The sequence below is a fragment of the Mytilus galloprovincialis genome, chromosome 4, assembly GCF_965363235.1.
Source record: "Mytilus galloprovincialis chromosome 4, xbMytGall1.hap1.1, whole genome shotgun sequence".
Taxonomy (NCBI): Eukaryota; Metazoa; Mollusca; class Bivalvia; order Mytilida; family Mytilidae; genus Mytilus; species Mytilus galloprovincialis.
The window spans coordinates 45,232,498-45,252,119 of NC_134841.1; the positions used below are offsets into that span (position 1 = coordinate 45,232,498).

The 19,622-nt window shown below is 34.3% G+C and overlaps 1 protein-coding gene across 2 annotated transcripts in view; it reads left to right on the forward strand.

Annotated features, from left to right (window-relative positions):
- The first annotated feature begins 1,791 nt into the window (after positions 1–1,791).
- Positions 1,792–19,622, forward strand: part of LOC143072242 (pre-mRNA-splicing factor SLU7-like) — a 66,531-nt gene continuing 48,700 nt past the window's right edge. The window contains exon 1 of one of the 2 annotated variants that reach the window (XR_012977088.1): positions 1,792–1,954. The gene's annotated coding sequence lies outside the window, so the exon portion shown is untranslated. Of the gene's footprint in view, positions 1,955–4,731; positions 4,880–19,622 lie in introns of those variants that run through there. The other variant, XR_012977087.1, reaches the window with a different exon arrangement.

Consider the following 19,622-nt stretch of genomic DNA (forward strand, 5'->3'; position numbering starts at 1 on the left):
GTTACATGAATGGTATAGCCAATATTTGAAAAATGCTGAAACGAGAAATGCATAGACGGATCCAGGGGGGGGGGGCCTGGGGGCCCGGGCCCCCCCCCCCTTTCGTGGGAAAAATTTGGTTGATAATATAGGGAATCATTGAAGCATGACTGGAGCGCCCCCCCCCCCCCCCCTTTTAGGTCAGTCAGTGGGCCCCCTTAGGAAAAGTTCTGGATCCGCCACTGAAATGGAAACTACACATGCTACATACGATATACATATATATGTGTGAATATTATACACTTCAAAAATTTAATATTGATGTTAACCCGAATAACCGGTCGTTATATTACGATCACTCCGATCACTCCATTAACCTGGAGGACAATGACCGCAAGGGGGCGCTGTAATTATTCGGCGTGGTCAACTTACTACATCTGAGACTACTATAACACAGTTATAGTTATAGTAGTCTCAGACTACTTCAAAGATTTGATGGCCAATACTTTTTTATCCTTCATTGAACTTTTGATGTCGTCCCTTACATAGAGTTGGAATTAAGCAACGTTTTGTATTGGAATTTATAACTGCCTGCGAACCTTTCCATATATTATATAACGTAACGGTACAGGGGCGGATCCAGTAAATTATGCGAATATAAGCATAGATGCAATTTGGAAACTCCTCATTACAGATTCGTTGATGGTTTAGAGGTCAGTTCAGACCATTTTTTCTATGATTCCATATGGATTAAAAATCAAATTGGTGTACATACTTATATAATAAAGAAGGATACGGCTACAAAATAAACACAAAATGGAAATTTTTATCGTGATCATAAAAAAAATGTCAAAATGGGTACAAATTTGGGTACAGTCACGTTATACATGTACTTTTATAAGATAAGATAAGATAAGATAAATTTTATTTTCCAAATTAGGTCCCCATGGGGGCATATATATAATTGATACAACATATACAGTATTTTACATAACATTGTAAAATAAACTATTGAAATAGTCATACAGGTATTATTTGTTAAATAAAAAAGTATTTGAGAGTTGCTACTCCAGAGATGTGGCAAACTTTATTTATTTATTTACTTTTTTTCTCACTTGATTTTATAATATTTTGCTGAAAATGTATAAATATAAAAATTTGATTAAACATGTGAACATTAAACGGACTTCGTTACTAGTATACAGACAGTAGTGAGCTTATAAATATGGTGAAATATGTAGTAGCTAGTTCCCTATAATAATGTAAACGGGAAAAATGAATTAGGTCCCGGATACATATAGATCCAAAATACACATGCAGAACAAAGACCCGTTAGGCCACACTTAAAAATATTTTGGTTTGCCCAAACAATACTAAGAGGTTGAGACAGTGGGTAGGCATTTTTACAAAAAGCAAGTATAGGAAACTGTACGGTCGGACTTCAACAATGAGAAAAAACAATACCGTATAGACTAGTCAGATGATAAAAGTACGGTCCAGTGGCGGATCAAAAACTTTTCATTTAGGGAGGGGGTCATGATTCAGTGATTCCCTATATAATCAACCAAATTTTCCCCACAAAAGGGGTGGTCCAGGCACCCCCTGGATCCGCCCATGGGACCCAACATGAAAAATAAGAAACCATTATTATAGCAAAACAATTTACGTAAAAGAAATACGACTAATATGAACCAATGACTTCACAGACGGCAAAATTGCGGGTACTTTATTCATTAGCTTAATCACGTGACCTATACTAAATCCGCCCCTTTGTGCGAGTTATCTCCCTTTTTTACTAAAAAAAAAAAAAAACTCGCATGCCAAACACACGTAAAAGGCATATGATTTCAAGCGACTTGCCGACGGAAACTTTAGTGGCACTGACCGTAAAGCGACAGAGACAGTCGGAAGGAGAGAAGTCTTACCTGAAACATATGATGTCGAGTGGATAAGTGCATGCCGCAAGCTGAAAAGGGTATGTCACATTTCTGCCAGATTCTGATATTATGACCTTGAGTGAGTCTGACTTAAAATTAACCCATTGTTGTTAACAGTGGTTGTTAACTAATAGCCTATCGTAATAAGTTGAGACCACGTCGTTTCTTTCTCTTTTTTTTTACAAGGGATGATGTCAGATGATGATGATGGATGGCTATTTTATTACGTCCAGCGACACAATTTTTAATATGTATTATTCAGGACAAGAACAGGTTAATATCAAAGATTAAGATAGGCTCTTGACTTTGGACAGGCACATAAAGATTAGTGTGGCCGGTTTTAACATGCGAGTGATCAACTTCACTTTTTTTTTTTTATCTGGTACAGTTCAAGTGTTTCCCTAAAAGTTGTTAGAATAAGACCTGAATGGGTGAAGGGACTTATCATTTTTTATCTGGGAGGGTGGGCTGGTCAAAATACAGGAGGGATAAAAAAAAATTAGTTTGTGGAAAAGGGGGTTCAAATTTTTTTATAAACTCAAAGTGGGGGGATCAATTTTTTTGCACATGGAAATGAGTAGTTTAAATACTTCAAGAGACAAAATGTCAAGAAGAACATTACAACAGTCAAATGGAAATATATTTGACCCCCATACATACACAATGTATCTATAAGTCAGATATATCCCATAACTTTGGTGATGTAGTAATTAAGCTGTCATTTTGTGTCATTTTATGCCATTCAGAATGCATAGGTGCTTCATAACCCGAATAATATCACTGCATTCACTACATTAATAACAAGCATTACTGCCAATTTATGTTATAATTAGCCTAAAAGTTTGAAAGAAATTATTATAAGTATAAATTAAAATGAAATCTACAGCGATTTGTGTAAAATTTTGTCCAAAAATTCAAATCACACTGCATCATGAAAGAATATAATGTAGAGCAATAAATTCTCCAATAAATGGTCAAATATTCTGTATACAAACAGTTGAATATTGATACAATAGATGATTCTGAGATGCGGAACACACTAATGTACCCTTTTGTTATCATTTATATCAGATTCCTTTGGGCATCTATACCTAGCTCTCATTCCCTCAAAGTTAGGCTAATAAATCAAAATTTGGGGTTACTATCACACATTTATAAATGAAATGATATATGACAAGAAATAGATCCCTCTAAGTAAATAATGTGCTTTTACTGTTTAAAAACGTTTTCTTTAATAGCCCAATAGATAAAGGAAATTAGAAAAAAAATCAGAAAATTTAGCCTCCCAAAAGCACTGGCTTGCCCTACCCACTAATATTCGTGGAAGAGTCCTACATGTATGTCAAGGCAATTTCCCCTCAAATATCGTTTTGGACTGAATCCACTGAGAATATTTCATGTTTACAATATTTCTGTGAAAAATTTTGGCATGTTTATTAGACAATGTTAGGGGGGGTGGGGTCACATTTTTCCAATGTTTTTACAGGGGGGATCAAATAAAAATAGATAAATTTTATGGGGGATCAAGAAAATTTTATATATTTGATTTCAAAATGACCAGCCCCCATCCCAGGTAAATAATGATAAGTCCCTAACTGAAGGACATTGGTTATGCATTTTGAACATCTGGAAAGAGGGGCTGGATTTCATTTTTTTACTGAAAATCCAGGAGGGTGAGGAGTGAGTACTTATGACGTCATACAAGGCTATTTTTTTTGGGGGGGGGGGGGGGCAGCTTGATAGTAAAACAGCTGTAAATTTTGCCACATGATGTCTAGCATGAAATTGATTGGAGTGGACAAACCTCTTGAGAAAACAAGAAAAGCGTAATCAATAATCTTATATTATAGTTTTCAAGCCGGATGGAGTCAGTCAGTCACTTCTAAAAAAGAGGGTGTTCTAACTTGTAGTTTTTCTTTAGAAACGGAACTTCTAATTGACTGGCATCGATAATAATTATACAGACGCAATCTCACCATACGTGACTCAAACAAATTAACTAGCCTACATTTCACAAATTAAAAAAAATAGAAATTCATGTAAAGAATGAAGAATATACGTGAACAAATTAAGAAATTGTGTTGAGGCGTCCGTTCGGCTATGCTGGATGTTAATGTAAGCAGTCAAGCTCAGCTATTTGTAGCATTTCACTCTTTCATGGTGCCATTGTATTTCGGAAGGCAACATGTTTTTAAAATTTCAACGACTTTTATTTAAAACGGCCCTATTACATAAAAAAAAAATAATGGAGATTGAAGAAGTTCTTACTGAAGTCAATCATATAAAAAAATCGGTCTTTACGAGCTCTTAATTTTTGTTAGATTAAAACTCCAACTAGTGTTAGTCCCGTTAATAAACTTAAAATATTAGGTCCAATCCATCATTCCCGTTACGATACTAGATCCAAAATACACCGAACCAATAAAATCGATAACCTATCTACAGTATTCATTCTTAATTCAAATAATGCGTGAAATATTTAGCACTGGACGTTATGTCTCCTGTGTGTGTGTCTTAAGTGAAGCTCGAAACCTAAAATTTATTAAAAAAAAGCTCTGATAACCAGAGAAGAAGAGAATGAGGAGCTTTTAAAATACCAGACTGACTTGAAAAAAGGAAGCCAATTCTGCCCAAAGCCCGCCGTGCAAAAAAAAAAATCACTTCTGAAGAACAACGTCTCTATGGACGTTTAATATAAAGAAAATAGTAAATTGGTCATATATGTAATTCATGTTTTTCTATGATTTACACGTATTTTTCATATGTTATATTTTTATTCATCATCATATCACACTGATGCTAGATGCATGACTAATTCAAAATCAAGCACACCTTTTTACCTGCATGCTTTCTAGTTACCGCCAAAAAATCCCTGCTTACCTGTAATATATTTTCATACCTGTATATATTTGTATTCAGTCGTTGGATGTGTTGCGCCATATTATATATATATTTATAGAAAGGTACGTTAGTAAATCGATAGTTTATTATAGTGTCATAATCTAATATACATCATCATATACAATATAAAAATAGAACCATATTAGATACGGAGGTCTTTAGGACAGATGAGACATTTTCATCCTTTTGAAAAAAAATATATGTAGGACTCTAAAGTGCGAAAGTACTCTAAAGTGCGATGGCTTCGCTTAGTAAGATGGTCTACGGCTACGCTAAAGTGCGATGGTGTCGGGACACTAAAGTCATTGGATGATCCAGGAGGGGGTCAAGAGGTTGGAACCCCCTTTTTTGGACGATCAATGCATTTGAATGGGGACATGTGATTGGAACACCCCTCCCCCTTTATCATGTGTTAGGATTCCTCTTTTAAAAATGGCTTGATCCGCCCTGGAAGTGCGATGGTTGTTTGCTTTTTAAGTCCGATCATCGGATATGACACGCTAACTTCCGATGGCGAAACGCGGATGTGGTTCAGACAATGGTTTTCTTTTATTGCTAAGTTCCTATTACATTTTTGTTTGTTTCATTTATATATCAAGTCGTAGTCTTTCTCTTTTGAATTGTTTTACACTGGTCATTATATAACCCCATATGCTGCATGGGCAGTGACATCCCATTAGTCTGACAACCATTATTCCGACATGCAGCCAATTACTCCGACAGCCCACTTTTCCAACAGCCCATTACTCCGACAGCCCACTAGTCCGACAGTCCATTACTCCGACAGCCCACTATTCCGACAGTCCATTACTCCGACAGCCCACTATTCCGACAGTCCATTACTCCGACAGCCCACTATTCCGACAGTCCATTACTCCGAAAGCCCACTATTCCGAATTGGAAAGTAACACTAGCTGGTAAAATGGCTTTATAAAACATATCTAATTGACAGTCAACATTTTTTTAAAATAAACTATACACTCTATTTGTTCCCTGGTCTCTTAAATATTTTTTTGTTAAAACTACCCAATTGTAGCAAAAAATACAACAAGATACTTGTTATCTCTGACAATTTCTATTTCTCTATTACAAAATTATTATTTTTCTGAAAGTCTACCTCGAGAAAATATAAGAATTTTCATCCGTTTTTTCAATACAAGTGTGGACACAGATCAGTGTGGATAGTATGTTTGGATGTTTGACAGTGTTTAATGACAAAAGGAGTTCTGTTTTCCCCATAGGGTTAAATATAAAACTGTATTGCTTGACAGCTAACCTGAGCTAAACATTAATCATTAGCAGTATTGTTTATTCAATATTTAGTTTCTTTTCAAGAGTGTCATTGAGGAGAAATTATTTACTGCATTTATTAGATTAATATAATCCCCAAGGGCGACTAGGGAAACGAAATTTGGTCACTTGGTCTTCTCCCGACCGGCAGTAAAACGCTTGCCGAAGTGGGGCGTCCGTTTGGCTGTGTGGGATGTATCAAGTTCGCAGTCACGTCCGGTCAGATTTGGGACGTTAAATCCGATGCCTCGTGTTAAGAGAGTGTCACGCTCTTTGCACGTTAAAAACCCTTGCAAAATCTCTTTGAGAGGTCCGTAGGCGGCCTGTTGCAAGGCAAAGTTTCTGTTCTATCCTATATACCCTCTTTTTCCAGTGGAAGTCCAGATTTCCCCGACCATAATCCCGAATGGCCTCTATTATGACAAGACATATATACCTATTGTATCTATTGTTAATTTGTTCTCGTCCTGAACATGCATGAAATATTTTCCACTGGACATTAAGTAACTATTAATCAATCAATCAATTGATTATGATAAATTATGTACCACATCTTTGATTTTGAATAGCATGGAGAGGAAAACACAAGTAGATATAGGAAGATGTGGTAAGAGTGCCAATGAGACATCTCTCCATCCAAGTCACAATTTATAAAAGTAAACAATTAAAGGTCAAGGTACGACCTTCAACAAGGAGCCTAGGCTCACACCGAACAGCAAACTATAAAGGGCCCCAAAAATTACTAGTGTAAAACCATTCAAACTGGAAAACCAACGGTCTAATCAATATAAAAAAAGTTCATTTCTGCATGATTTTTGTTTTTTTCAATACAATTGTGGACACAGATCAATGTGGTAAGTATGTTTGACCGTGTTTTCTGACCAAAGGAATTTTGTTCTTGCCCAAAGGGTTCTATATTAAACTGTGTTTCTTAACAGCTAACCTAAGCCAAACATTAACCATAAGCAGTATTGTTTATTCAATATTTAGTTTATTTCAAGATTGTCATAGAGGAGACATAATTGCATTTATTTGATTATGATAAATTATGTTCCACATCTTTGATTTTGAATAGCATGCGGAGGAAAACATAAGGTTCATTTCCAGTGGCGGATCCAGAACTTTTCCTAAAGGGGGGGGGGGAGCTGACTTACCTAAAGGGAGGGCCCGCTCCCTTACCTAAAGGGGGGGGGGCGCTCCAGTCATGCTTCTATGATTCCCTATATAATCAACTAAATTTTCCCCACGAAAGCCCCCCCCCCCCCCTGGATCCGCCTATGATTTCTGCATGATTTTTGTTTTTTAATACAAGTGTGGACACAGATCAGTGTGGATAGTATGTTTTGATGTTCGTCAGTGTAATCCGACAAAAGGAGTTCTGTTTTCCCATAGGGTTCTTTATTTAACTGTATTGCTTGACAGCTAACCTGAGCCAAACATTTACTTTAAGCAGTATTGTTTATTCAATATTTAGTTTATTTTGAAGACTGTTATGGAGGAGACATTAATTGCATTTATTTGATTATGATAACCCCCTAGGGTGACTGGGGAAACAAAATATGGTCACTTGGTCTCTCCCGACAACCATTAAAACGTTTGCCGAAGTTGGGCGTCCGTTTGGCTGTGTGGGATGTATCAAGTTCGCAGTCACGTCCGGTCATAATGGGGACGTTAAATCCAATGCCTCGTGTTAAAAGAGTGCCAAGCTCTTTGTACGTTAAGAACCCTTGCAAAAACTAACTCTTTGAGGGGTCCATAGTCGGCCTGTTGCAAGGCAAAATTTCTGTCCCTATCCAGTATACCCTCATTTTCCAGTGGCAGTCCAAATTTCCCCGACCATAATCCCTAATGGCCTCTTTTATGACAAGACCTACCTATGAAATATTTGCCACTGGACGATAAGCAACAATCAATCAATCAATTGATTATGATAAATTATGTACCTCATCTTTGATTTTGAATAGCATGGAGAGGAAGACACAAGTAGATATAGGAAAATGTGGTAAGATTGCCAATGAGACAACTCTCCATCCAAGTCTCAATTTATAAAAGTAAACAATTAAAGGTTTAGGTACGACCTTCAACAAGGAGCCTAGGCTCACACCGAACAGCAAACTATAAAGGGACCCAAAAATTACTAGTGTAAATCCATTCAAACTGGAAAACCAACGGTCTAATCAATATAAAAAAGTTCATTTCTGCATGATTTTTGTTTTTTTCAATACAAGTGTGGACAGAGATCAATGTGGGAAGTATGTTTGACCGTGTTTTCTGCCCAAAGGAATTTTGTTTTTGCTCAAAGGGTTCTATATTAAACGGTGTTTCTTAACAGCTAACCTAAGCCAAACATTAACCATAAGCAGTATTGTTTATTCAATATTTAGTTTATTTCAAGATTGTCATAGAGGAGACATAATTGCATTTATTTGATTATGATAAATTATGTTCCACATCTTTGATTTTGAATAGCATGCGGAGGAAAACATAAGGTTCATTTCCAGTGGCGGATCCAGAACTTTTCCTAAGGGGGGCCCGCTGACTTACCTAAGAGGTAGCCCGCTCCAGTCATGCTTCAATGATTCCCTATATAATCAACCAAATTTTCCCCACCAAAGCCCCCCCCCCCCCCCTGGATCCGCCTATGATTTCTGCATGATATTTGTTTTTTAATACAAGTGTGGACACAGATCAGTGTGGATAGTATGTTTTGATGTTCGTCAGTGTAATCCGACAAAAGGAGTTCTGTTTTCCCATAGGGTTCTTTATTTAACTGTATTGCTTGACAGCTAACCTGAGCCAAACATTTACTATAAGCAGTATTGTTTATTCAATATTTAAATTTAGTTTATTTTGAAGACTGTTATGGAGGAGACATTAATTGCATTTATTTGATTATGATAACCCCCTAGGGTGACTGGGGAAACGAAATATGGTCACTTGGTCTCTCCCGACAACCATTAAAACGTTTGCCGAAGTTGGGCGTCCGTTTGGCTGTGTGGGATGTATCAAGTTCGCAGTCACGTCCGGTCATAATGGGGACGTTAAATCCAATGCCTCGTGTTAAAAGATTGCAAGCTCTTTGTACGTTAAGAACCCTTGCAAAAACTAACTCTTTGAGGGGTCCATAGTCGGCCTGTTGCAAGGCAAAATTTCTGTCCCTATCCAGTATACCCTCATTTTCCAGTGGCAGTCCAAATTTCCCCGACCATAATCCCTAATGGCCTCTTTTATGACAAGACCTACCTATGAAATATTTGCCACTGGACGATAAGCAACAATCAATCAATCAATTGATTATGATAAATTATGTACCTCATCTTTGATTTTGAATAGCATGGAGAGGAAGACACAAGTAGATATAGGAAAATGTGGTAAGATTGCCAATGAGACAACTCTCCATCCAAGTCTCAATTTATAAAAGTAAACAATTAAAGGTTTAGGTACGACCTTCAACAAGGAGCCTAGGCTCACACCGAACAGCAAACTATAAAGGGACCCAAAAATTACTAGTGTAAATCCATTCAAACTGGAAAACCAACGGTCTAATCAATATAAAAAAGTTCATTTCTGCATGATTTTTGTTTTTTTCAATACAAGTGTGGACAGAGATCAATGTGGGAAGTATGTTTGACCGTGTTTTCTGCCCAAAGGAATTTTGTTTTTGCTCAAAGGGTTCTATATTAAACGGTGTTTCTTAACAGCTAACCTAAGCCAAACATTAACCATAAGCAGTATTGTTTATTCAATATTTAGTTTATTTCAAGATTGTCATAGAGGAGACATAATTGCATTTATTTGATTATGATAAATTATGTTCCACATCTTTGATTTTGAATAGCATGCGGAGGAAAACATAAGGTTCATTTCCAGTGGCGGATCCAGAACTTTTCCTAAGGGGGGCCCGCTGACTTACCTAAGAGGTAGCCCGCTCCAGTCATGCTTCAATGATTCCCTATATAATCAACCAAATTTTCCCCACCAAAGCCCCCCCCCCCCCCTGGATCCGCCTATGATTTCTGCATGATATTTGTTTTTTAATACAAGTGTGGACACAGATCAGTGTGGATAGTATGTTTTGATGTTCGTCAGTGTAATCCGACAAAAGGAGTTCTGTTTTCCCATAGGGTTCTTTATTTAACTGTATTGCTTGACAGCTAACCTGAGCCAAACATTTACTATAAGCAGTATTGTTTATTCAATATTTAAATTTAGTTTATTTTGAAGACTGTTATGGAGGAGACATTAATTGCATTTATTTGATTATGATAACCCCCTAGGGTGACTGGGGAAACGAAATATGGTCACTTGGTCTCTCCCGACAACCATTAAAACGTTTGCCGAAGTTGGGCGTCCGTTTGGCTGTGTGGGATGTATCAAGTTCGCAGTCACGTCCGGTCATAATGGGGACGTTAAATCCAATGCCTCGTGTTAAAAGAGTGCCAAGCTCTTTGTACGTTAAGAACCCTTGCAAAAACTAACTCTTTGAGGGGTCCGTAGTCGGCCTGTTGCAAGGCAAAATTTCTGTCCCTATCCAGTATACCCTCACTTTCCAGTGGCAGTCCAAGTTTCCCCAACCATAATCCCTAATGGCCTCTATTATGACAAGACCTACCTATGAAATATTTGCCACTGGACGATAAGCAACAATCAATCAATCAATCGATTATGATAAATTATGTACCTCATCTTTGATTTTGAATAGCATGGAGAGGAAGACACAAGAAGAAATAGGAAAATGTGGTAAGATTGCCAATGAGACAACTCTCCATCCAAGTCTCAATTTATAAAAGTAAACAATTAAAGGTTTAGGTACGACCTTCAACAAGGAGCCTAGGCTCACACCGAACAGCAAACTATAAAGGGCCCCAAAAATTACTAGTGTAAAACCATTCAAACTAGAAAACCAACTGTCTGATTTATATAAAAAAAAAGTTCATTTCTGCATGATTTTTGTTTTTTTCAATACAAGTGTGGACACATATCAATGTGGGAAGTATGTTTGACCGTGTTTTCTGACCAAAGGAGTTCTGTTTTTGCCCAAAGGGTTCTATATTAAACGGTGTTTCTTAACAGCTAACCTAAGCCAAACATTAACCATAAGCAGTATTGTTTATTCAATATTTAGTTTATTTCAAGATTGTCATAGAGGAGACATAATTGCATTTATTTGATTATGATAAATTATGTTCCACATCTTTGATTTTGAATAGCATGCGGAGGAAAACATAAGGTTCATTTTTGCATGATTTTTGTTTTTTCAATACAAGTGTGGACACATATCAGTGTGGATAGGATGTTTTGATGTTCGTCAGTGTAATCTGACAAAAGGAGTTCTGTTTTTCCCATAGGGTTCTTTATTTAACTGTGTTGCTTGACAGCTAACCTGAGCCAAACATTTACTATAAGCAGTATTGTTTATTCAATATTTAGTTATTTTTCAAGATTATCATGGAGACATTAATTGCATTTATTTGATTACCAAATGATTATGATAAATCCATTTCCAGCAAAATATACACCAAGATACTAGTTGTCTTTGACAATTTCTATTTCTTTATTACAAAAATAACATTTGGTCTTTTTCTGAAATTCTTCCTCGAGAAAATATAAGAGTTTAAATCTGTGTCCACACTTGTGTTGAAAAAACTTTTTTTTTTCAATACAAGTGTGGACACAGATCAGTGTGCATGGTATGTTTTGATGTTCGTCAGTGTAATCTGATAAAAATAGTTCTGTTTTTCCCATAAGATTCTATATTGAACTTTGTTGCTTGACAGCCAACCCGAGCCAAACATTAACTATAAGCAGTATTGTTTATTCAATATTTAGTTTATTTTCAAGACTGTTATGGAGGAGACATTAATTGCATTTTTTTGATTATGATAACCCCCAAGGGTGACTAAGGATACGAAATATGGTCACTTGGCCTCTCCCGACAAGCAGTAAAACGCTTGCGGAAGTGGGGTGTCCGTTTGGCTGTGTGGGATGTATCAAGTTCGCAGTCACGTCCGGTTATAATGGGGACGTTAAATCCGATGCCCCGTGTTAAGAGAGTGCCACACTCTTTGCACGTTAAGAACCCTTGTAAAAACTCTTTGAGGGGTCCGTAGTCGGCCTTTTGCAAGGCAAAATTTCTGTCCCTATCCAGTATACCCTCATTTTCCAGTGGCAGTCCAAATTTCCCAGACCATAATCCTGAATGGCCTCTGTTATGACAAGATCTACCTATTGTATGTATTGTTAATTTGTTCTCGTCCAGAACATGCATGAAATATTTGCCACTGGACATATAGCAAATATCAACCAATCAATCAATTCATTATGATAAATTATGTACCACATCTTTGATTTTGAATAGCATGGAAAGCATAAAAAGATATAGGAAGATGTGGTAAGAGTGCCAATGACACAACTCTCCGTCCAAGTCACAATTTATAAAAGTTAACCATTTAAGGTCAATAGACAGCCTTCAACAAGGAGCCTAGGCTCACACCGAGAAGCAAACTATGAAAGGACCCAAAAATTAATAATGTAAAACCATTCCAACTGGAAAACCAACGGTCTAATCTATATAAAATAGTTCATTTCTGCATGATTTTTGTTTTTTTCAATACAAGTGTGGACACAGATCAATGTGGATAGTATGTTTGACCGTGTTTTCTGACAAAAAAAGTTCTGTTTTCACGAAAAGAGTTCTATATTAAACTGTTTCTTAACACCTAAGCCAAACATTAACCATAAGCAGTATTGTATATTCAATATTTAGTTTATTTAAAGACTGTCACGGAGGAGACATTAATTGCATTTATTTGATAATGATAAATTATGTTCCAAATCTTTGATTTTGAATAGCATGCAGAGGAAAAAATAAGGTTCATTTCTGCATGATTTTTGTTTTTTTTTCAATGCCTGTGTGGACACAGATTAGTGTGGAAAGTAGGTTTGGATGTCAGTGTTTTCTGACAAAGGGAGTTCTGTTTTTCTCCATAGGGTTCTATAGTAAACTATGTTGTTTGACAGCTAACCTGAGCCAAACAATAAGCAATGGCAGTATTGTTTATTCAATATTTAGTTTATTTCAAGACTGTCATGGAGGAGACATTAATTGCATTTATTTGATTATGATAAATTATGTTCCACATATTTGATTCTTAATAGCATGGGGAGGAAAACATAAGGTGCATTTCTGTATGATTTTTGTTTTTTTTCAATACAAGTGTGGACGACAGTGTTTTCTGACAAAAGGAGTTCTGTTTTTCTCCATAGGGTTCTATAGTAAATTGTGTTTTTTAACAGCTAACCTGAGCCAAACATTAAGCAATAGCAGTATTGTTTATTCAATGTTGTACATGTAAAATTAACATGGAATTTATTTATATTATAATAAATATTCAACAAAGATCAAATTAAGTACATGGATGTAAGCAATTTTAGGAAACCATACAGCCTTCAAAAATGAGGAAAAGCCTTCATGTCTGTAAACAGCCCCCTGACATGAAAAGTATGTAATAATTCAATCGAGAAAGGTAATGGCTTGATTTACAACTAAATAACAGCTTGGGAACCCCCCCTAAATGAGGGATATCCCTTAATTTGCTGTTGTAAAAATGGAGAAAAGAAAATGTCGCCTTTATAGCTTATAAAGGGGGGGGGGGATTTTCAATAGATAACTTGCACTATAATTTTCTTTGTTCAGTGGACCGTAAAATTGGGGTCAAAACGCTTATTTGATATCAAAATAAGAACGATTGGACTTCAACGTCATCAAAAACTACTGTCCAAAAATTTTAACCAAAAACCTTAACCTGGAAGGGGACAGCAGATGGACATACGAATGAACGAATGGACAAATGAACAAACAGACAGAAAAACATAATGCCCCTAGTTATTATTTTTTTGTTAATATACAGTAAATTTTTAAAAAAATAACAGCATTAAAAACAATTGTGAAATTACGACAATTGGAAAAAAATAGCAGGATTTAAAATATGATTATTTGTGTTTCAGAATTATCTTTGAATGTTTTTATTGAACAAAGAAGCAATATATATGGGGTTTGCATGTAACAGAAATAAAATAATATATTGAATAATATACCTTATTTGTTAACTATTGAGTATTCATAGTAATTAAGTAATGTTAAAAAATATATAAATAAGATTATATTAAATATTTGAGCTCCACTTTTTCTTTTAAATTAGACAGATATTGGTGTATGCAGAAAAGACTTGTTTTTTATTTAAATTTTTTGAATGAAATAGAAAGCCATCTTGATATATTCTAATTTTGATTTTCAAGGTGTTAACGACATCACATTTATCATTTATTGAGTGTCAGACAAGGGTAGAAGCTATAAAGCTAAAAAATTTGAAATTTTACATACATGATAAAATTGCCATTCCAAATGAATGTGAGGTTATCTCCCTTTTCCAAGTAAACATCACTCTTATCATTATAAAAAGAATACTTCACTTGATGATTCAGTACATGGTCATTAGGAAAAAATTGAAAGATTGAATTCAAAGAAAGGAGTGGAAAAGGACTAAAAATATTCTGAACAGTCTATATAAACATCTGATTTACTTTTAAAGTCACAGAAGAAAATATAAAGATGAACTTTAGGCCCACCAATTTAATTCCTTGTTCGACAGACCCGCCCGCACCTTTTTTTTTCAAAACAGAATTTTTTTATTTTTATCATATTCCCGCGTCCCGCATCCGCAAATGTAATCATGTCCATTTCCCGCACCGTTTATTTTGTAAATATTATAAAAAGATCTCAACATTTGTTTTTAAAATCATAGTATATAACCTTTATATAACGATTTAAAACCTATAAGCATCCCACATCACTGTAAATATCTGTGCTACTATACAAAACCCTTGAAAACTTCCGAATTTTTTACTCAAAAAGAGGAGAAATACATTATATTTTAAACAACTTTTCTAAGAGAGGGGTCCACTTATTTTGAATAATATTAAACTGTTAAAGTAAATGGTTAAAGTCCAGGAATATTACAAAATTCTTGGACAAGTTTTGACCATTTAATACCATATAGATATAATAGTTCTTTGGGAAAATATTAGCCCTTTTGTGCTAAAAGTGTTTTTACAAAAAAAATATATTATAACTTATATTGACCCCTCATAAAAGGGATATTCATAACATTAAGGGGTTGTTCTGAACCTGATTATGACTTGGATGGAGAATTGTCTCATTGTCAATCACACATACATAGACCAGATTTAATTATTCAATTATTTCTTGTTGAACAGGGAAAAAATACTTCTTAAATTAAAGAAATGTCAAGGTACAAGTGATAAATCAAGTTTTAATATAGTCAAAATCTACTATTTTATGTTTACAAAAAAATTTATAATCGCTTGCCTTTACTTTTTAAGCTTCGCCTAAAAAATTTGCAAATTAAATATTTTTTTATTAAAATTTTCAAATCGCTCAAATTAAATTGGTGGGGCCTTAGTAGCAAACATGAAACCTTTAAATTTCAGGTGGTACCTTGACTAAAACTAATTTCGCTTGTTAAAATTTCATACAATTTTGACAAAATATTTACTTTGACCATTCGACAAAAATATGAATATTTCAAAAAACTTGGAAAACACCAATTTTGATCATTGAGAAGCTTAATATTAACTTAATAATAGATTGTGTTTTAAACACAGGCACTTGTCTCAGAATTTTTTTTTCCTATATACGTTATATTACTTACTATCCAAAATTTTTTGGTCTTAAAATAAAGAAGGCAAGAAAATCCATCACAGGTTATGAATAATATCCAGGGCACCTCAGTTCACTCCTTGAACTTTTTGGATTGAGTTCAAGTCTCAATCCTTTTTTGTAAATGATATATGGACTGACTATAGAAGATGTTTGCAATGATGTATATTTCATCTGAATTGATTTTTATTATGTATGTACAAGTTATATTGTGTGGTCATCAATTTAAACACAAACCAATCACATTATGAAAAATACCTACTTGCAAAAGATGCTAATTCTTAATTTTTAAAGAAGATTTTGGAGAAAAGAACTACAGTAGTTTACCTCGCCACATATTCATGTCCCGTTTAAAGTCAGAAACTTTTTCATTGATTGTCCAAAATTTCATCTTAATTAAAAAAAATATTCAAAGAATTCAGTGTTCAGTTGATGGCTATTCTTGATTCATATTGTAATTGTTTATAGCCTCTGATCAATTAAATAGATCATGGCATATCTTTTATACACCTGTCTTTTGTTGAGGACTGCATGTTAGCGCCTAAATGCCTTTCATGTGTTTTTATTGTTTTATTGTTGTCTGATTGGTGTATACCTCATATCTCATTGTACTAATACACTAAAATAGAAAGTTCTGTGAAATAAAGATGATATACAAATGTACCAGATTGAAAGTCTCTCTGTAATTTACAACCATTTACTTCTTCTTTCATATATGCAAAAATAGTTTTTCTCATTTTAACACTGATCTTAAGATTTAGGGAAAATGTTGACAAAACAACAAGCATAATACCATTATAAAGGATTTCAAATTTTGGCTGCACAATATGCAATAAGCTACAAAATTTTGTTATTTCGTTTTTTTATACATGTATATACAAATTTCATTTTAAAACAACATGCTTTTTCATTTTTTTAACATAACTTGTCTCAGTTGACACAATAATTTGAATTTGAATTGTACATAATATTCTGAAAGTACTTGTGGTTGAATAAATATACACAATAGTCTATTCCAGGTGGTTTATACACTTCTTGAATACACCACTACTATTACTTCATGTCTGTTTATTATGGTGTACCATTTGGTTCAAAAGGTATTTTTATCGATTAACCGGTACTATTATCGGTTAATCGCTATTTTTATCGGTTAACCGCTACTATTATGTCGGTTAACCGCTAATTTTATCGGTTAACCGCTACTTTTATGTCGATTAACCGCTAGTTTTATCGGTTAACCGCTGTTTTATCGGTTAATCGCTATTTTTATCGGTTAACCGCTATTTTTATAGCATAATCAATTCTTACTAATTTATAGTGTATACACATAATAACTTATTATTTTAAATGAGTAAGTGATTGATGGACAAATTGTATCGCTCAACCTGTTAAAACAGTAGTGTGGATTGTTTACGCCTCCCATATATCTATTGTTGGCCAATCACTCCCACCCAAGTTATAGAATTGTTAATCGGCAAACGAACACACAAAATTTTAGTGTTGAACACGTAGCAATTCTATGTAGCACATTACACTTTATTGTATGCAACAATTTTTGTTTTATTTATTTTATTTTACACTTTTAATACGACAAAATGTATTGGATTTCATGGACCAATATTAAGTAATTATGACGATGTTTTAAATTTAAATAGAGGTACTTGTATATACTCCACTCCTACAATATAAATGTACAAATCTGTATAAATGATAATTCGATTGATGATACCATGTATAATGAAGACGAGAAACGTAATCTTCTAACATGCACATATATTAATTTTGTCTTATTTTTAAAAAAGAAAAGGAAAAAGTGTCCTCTACCATATTTCGCCCACAGACATACGTTTTCTATATTATTGAATTACGTTGTTGATGATATTCAAAAACTCTATCAATGCTTTAATTCAACAGTTTTTAATAAATCACTTGAAGAATGTATCTTCTCTATAATTGTTTTATTGCAATTGTTATTGAAATCTTTAAAAAAAAAAAAAAAAAAAAAAAGGTGGATATAGCATCCACGTTCTGATTTATGTCCGATATATGTAACAAGTCGTGATGGTATAGAGCAATGGAGAGAGTGTTTTAATAAGAAAGTTTAACTGTATTTAATAACGAGAAACAAACGTGTTATAAATATTGTCAAAATTCTGCCTAAAATGGCAAACTGTTCGTCAACTCATAGAAATGTATATACCTGGTGTTTTTTTAAGCAGTTTAATTATAATTACTCAGTCTAAAAAAAATTAGCTACTTCTATTTTTTGTTTTTTGTCTAAGTTATTTGATAACGTTGGATAATAAACAATCTGTATTTGGTCATTTTCCCGCTGAAGTCCTTCAAGAATCAGTAAAAACTAAGACTAGAATATTTCATATAAACTAATGATATATTTGATTAACTCGTTTTATTAGTAGATATTTTTTCTGATGATGTTTGGACCAGCATCTCGGTCTTAATACACTGCCAATCGAACCAGGTATTGACCACGAAATAATAAGTTGGACGAATGGTTAAGGGAATGGCAATTTATTTTACAATTTAGATAAGACGGAAAACAAAGTATAGTTACTAATTTTACTTTCCAGATCTAAACTTTATTTTATAAAGCCAGGACATTCCAATTGCTAAGTCATATAAACATTCGGTTGTAACATTTGACACTGAAATGGGACAATCGTATATATTGAATTCTTAATTGACCCAACATCTTCTTTCTCTTCCCCTCTTCACCAAACCCTCATTCGTACTATTATATAGAGAATAATACATGGCAAAATCCGTATCATATGTCGTATCATCCCGAGACATCAATATCAGCCCAAGGGCCTTTAGGCCCGAGGGATGATATTGGTCGAGGGTGATACGGCATGTGATACGGATTTTGCCATGTATTATACGCTTTATCATATATTTCAACAGAAGAGTATTATATTATATGAACTGTTTTCTGATCCCGATAGATTAGCACTGGGTTACCTTCAGTTCTGCTTTTGTCTTGGTTCAAAGCCTTAAAATAACTGCTTATACAAAGCACCTGGGTTACCTTACCATTTGCCTGCTGCTGTTTTAAAAATATTTTGTTTATTATTGTATTTATTTGAGTGTTTTGTATTTTTTATAGTTGCATTTAGTGTGCCAAAAAATATGCAAACTTGATGTTCGTGACGTCACATACAATATGAAAACTTGACGTTCGTGACGTTACATACCAAACAATGACGTCATTAAAAAAAAATGACCTATTTTGAGGAAATTTTTTCTTAAGCAAAAAAAAAACAAAAAACTTTATGTAAAAAAAAAAAAAAAAAAAGGTATGCGATACGGGTTTTACCATGCGATACGGGTTTAGCTATGCGATACGGGGTATGCGATACAGGGTAGGTGATACAGACTGGAAAAACAACCTTTATTAGATATACAAAATAGCTGTATTTTGTACTAAATATATGATAAATATAGATATTATATGGACTGCAAATATTCCTGGTTATATCTTTAATTTTTAAGGATATACTGCATACTGCTTCAAAATTTGGGAGCATCAGTACTTACAACCGGGGAAATCAGTAATGGAAATAGGATGTTCGGGGACTATTTGTACATTAAGGATTAAGTTAAATTGCAAGATATTTTTATAATTTATCATTTTATTTTGTGCAATGTCAACATGAATTTGTCAGTTTTTATATTCGAAAAAAAAAAAATCATGAAATAAAAACAATATCTAATATACTCAGGGTTTTCTTATTGAAACTGAACACTTTGGACTT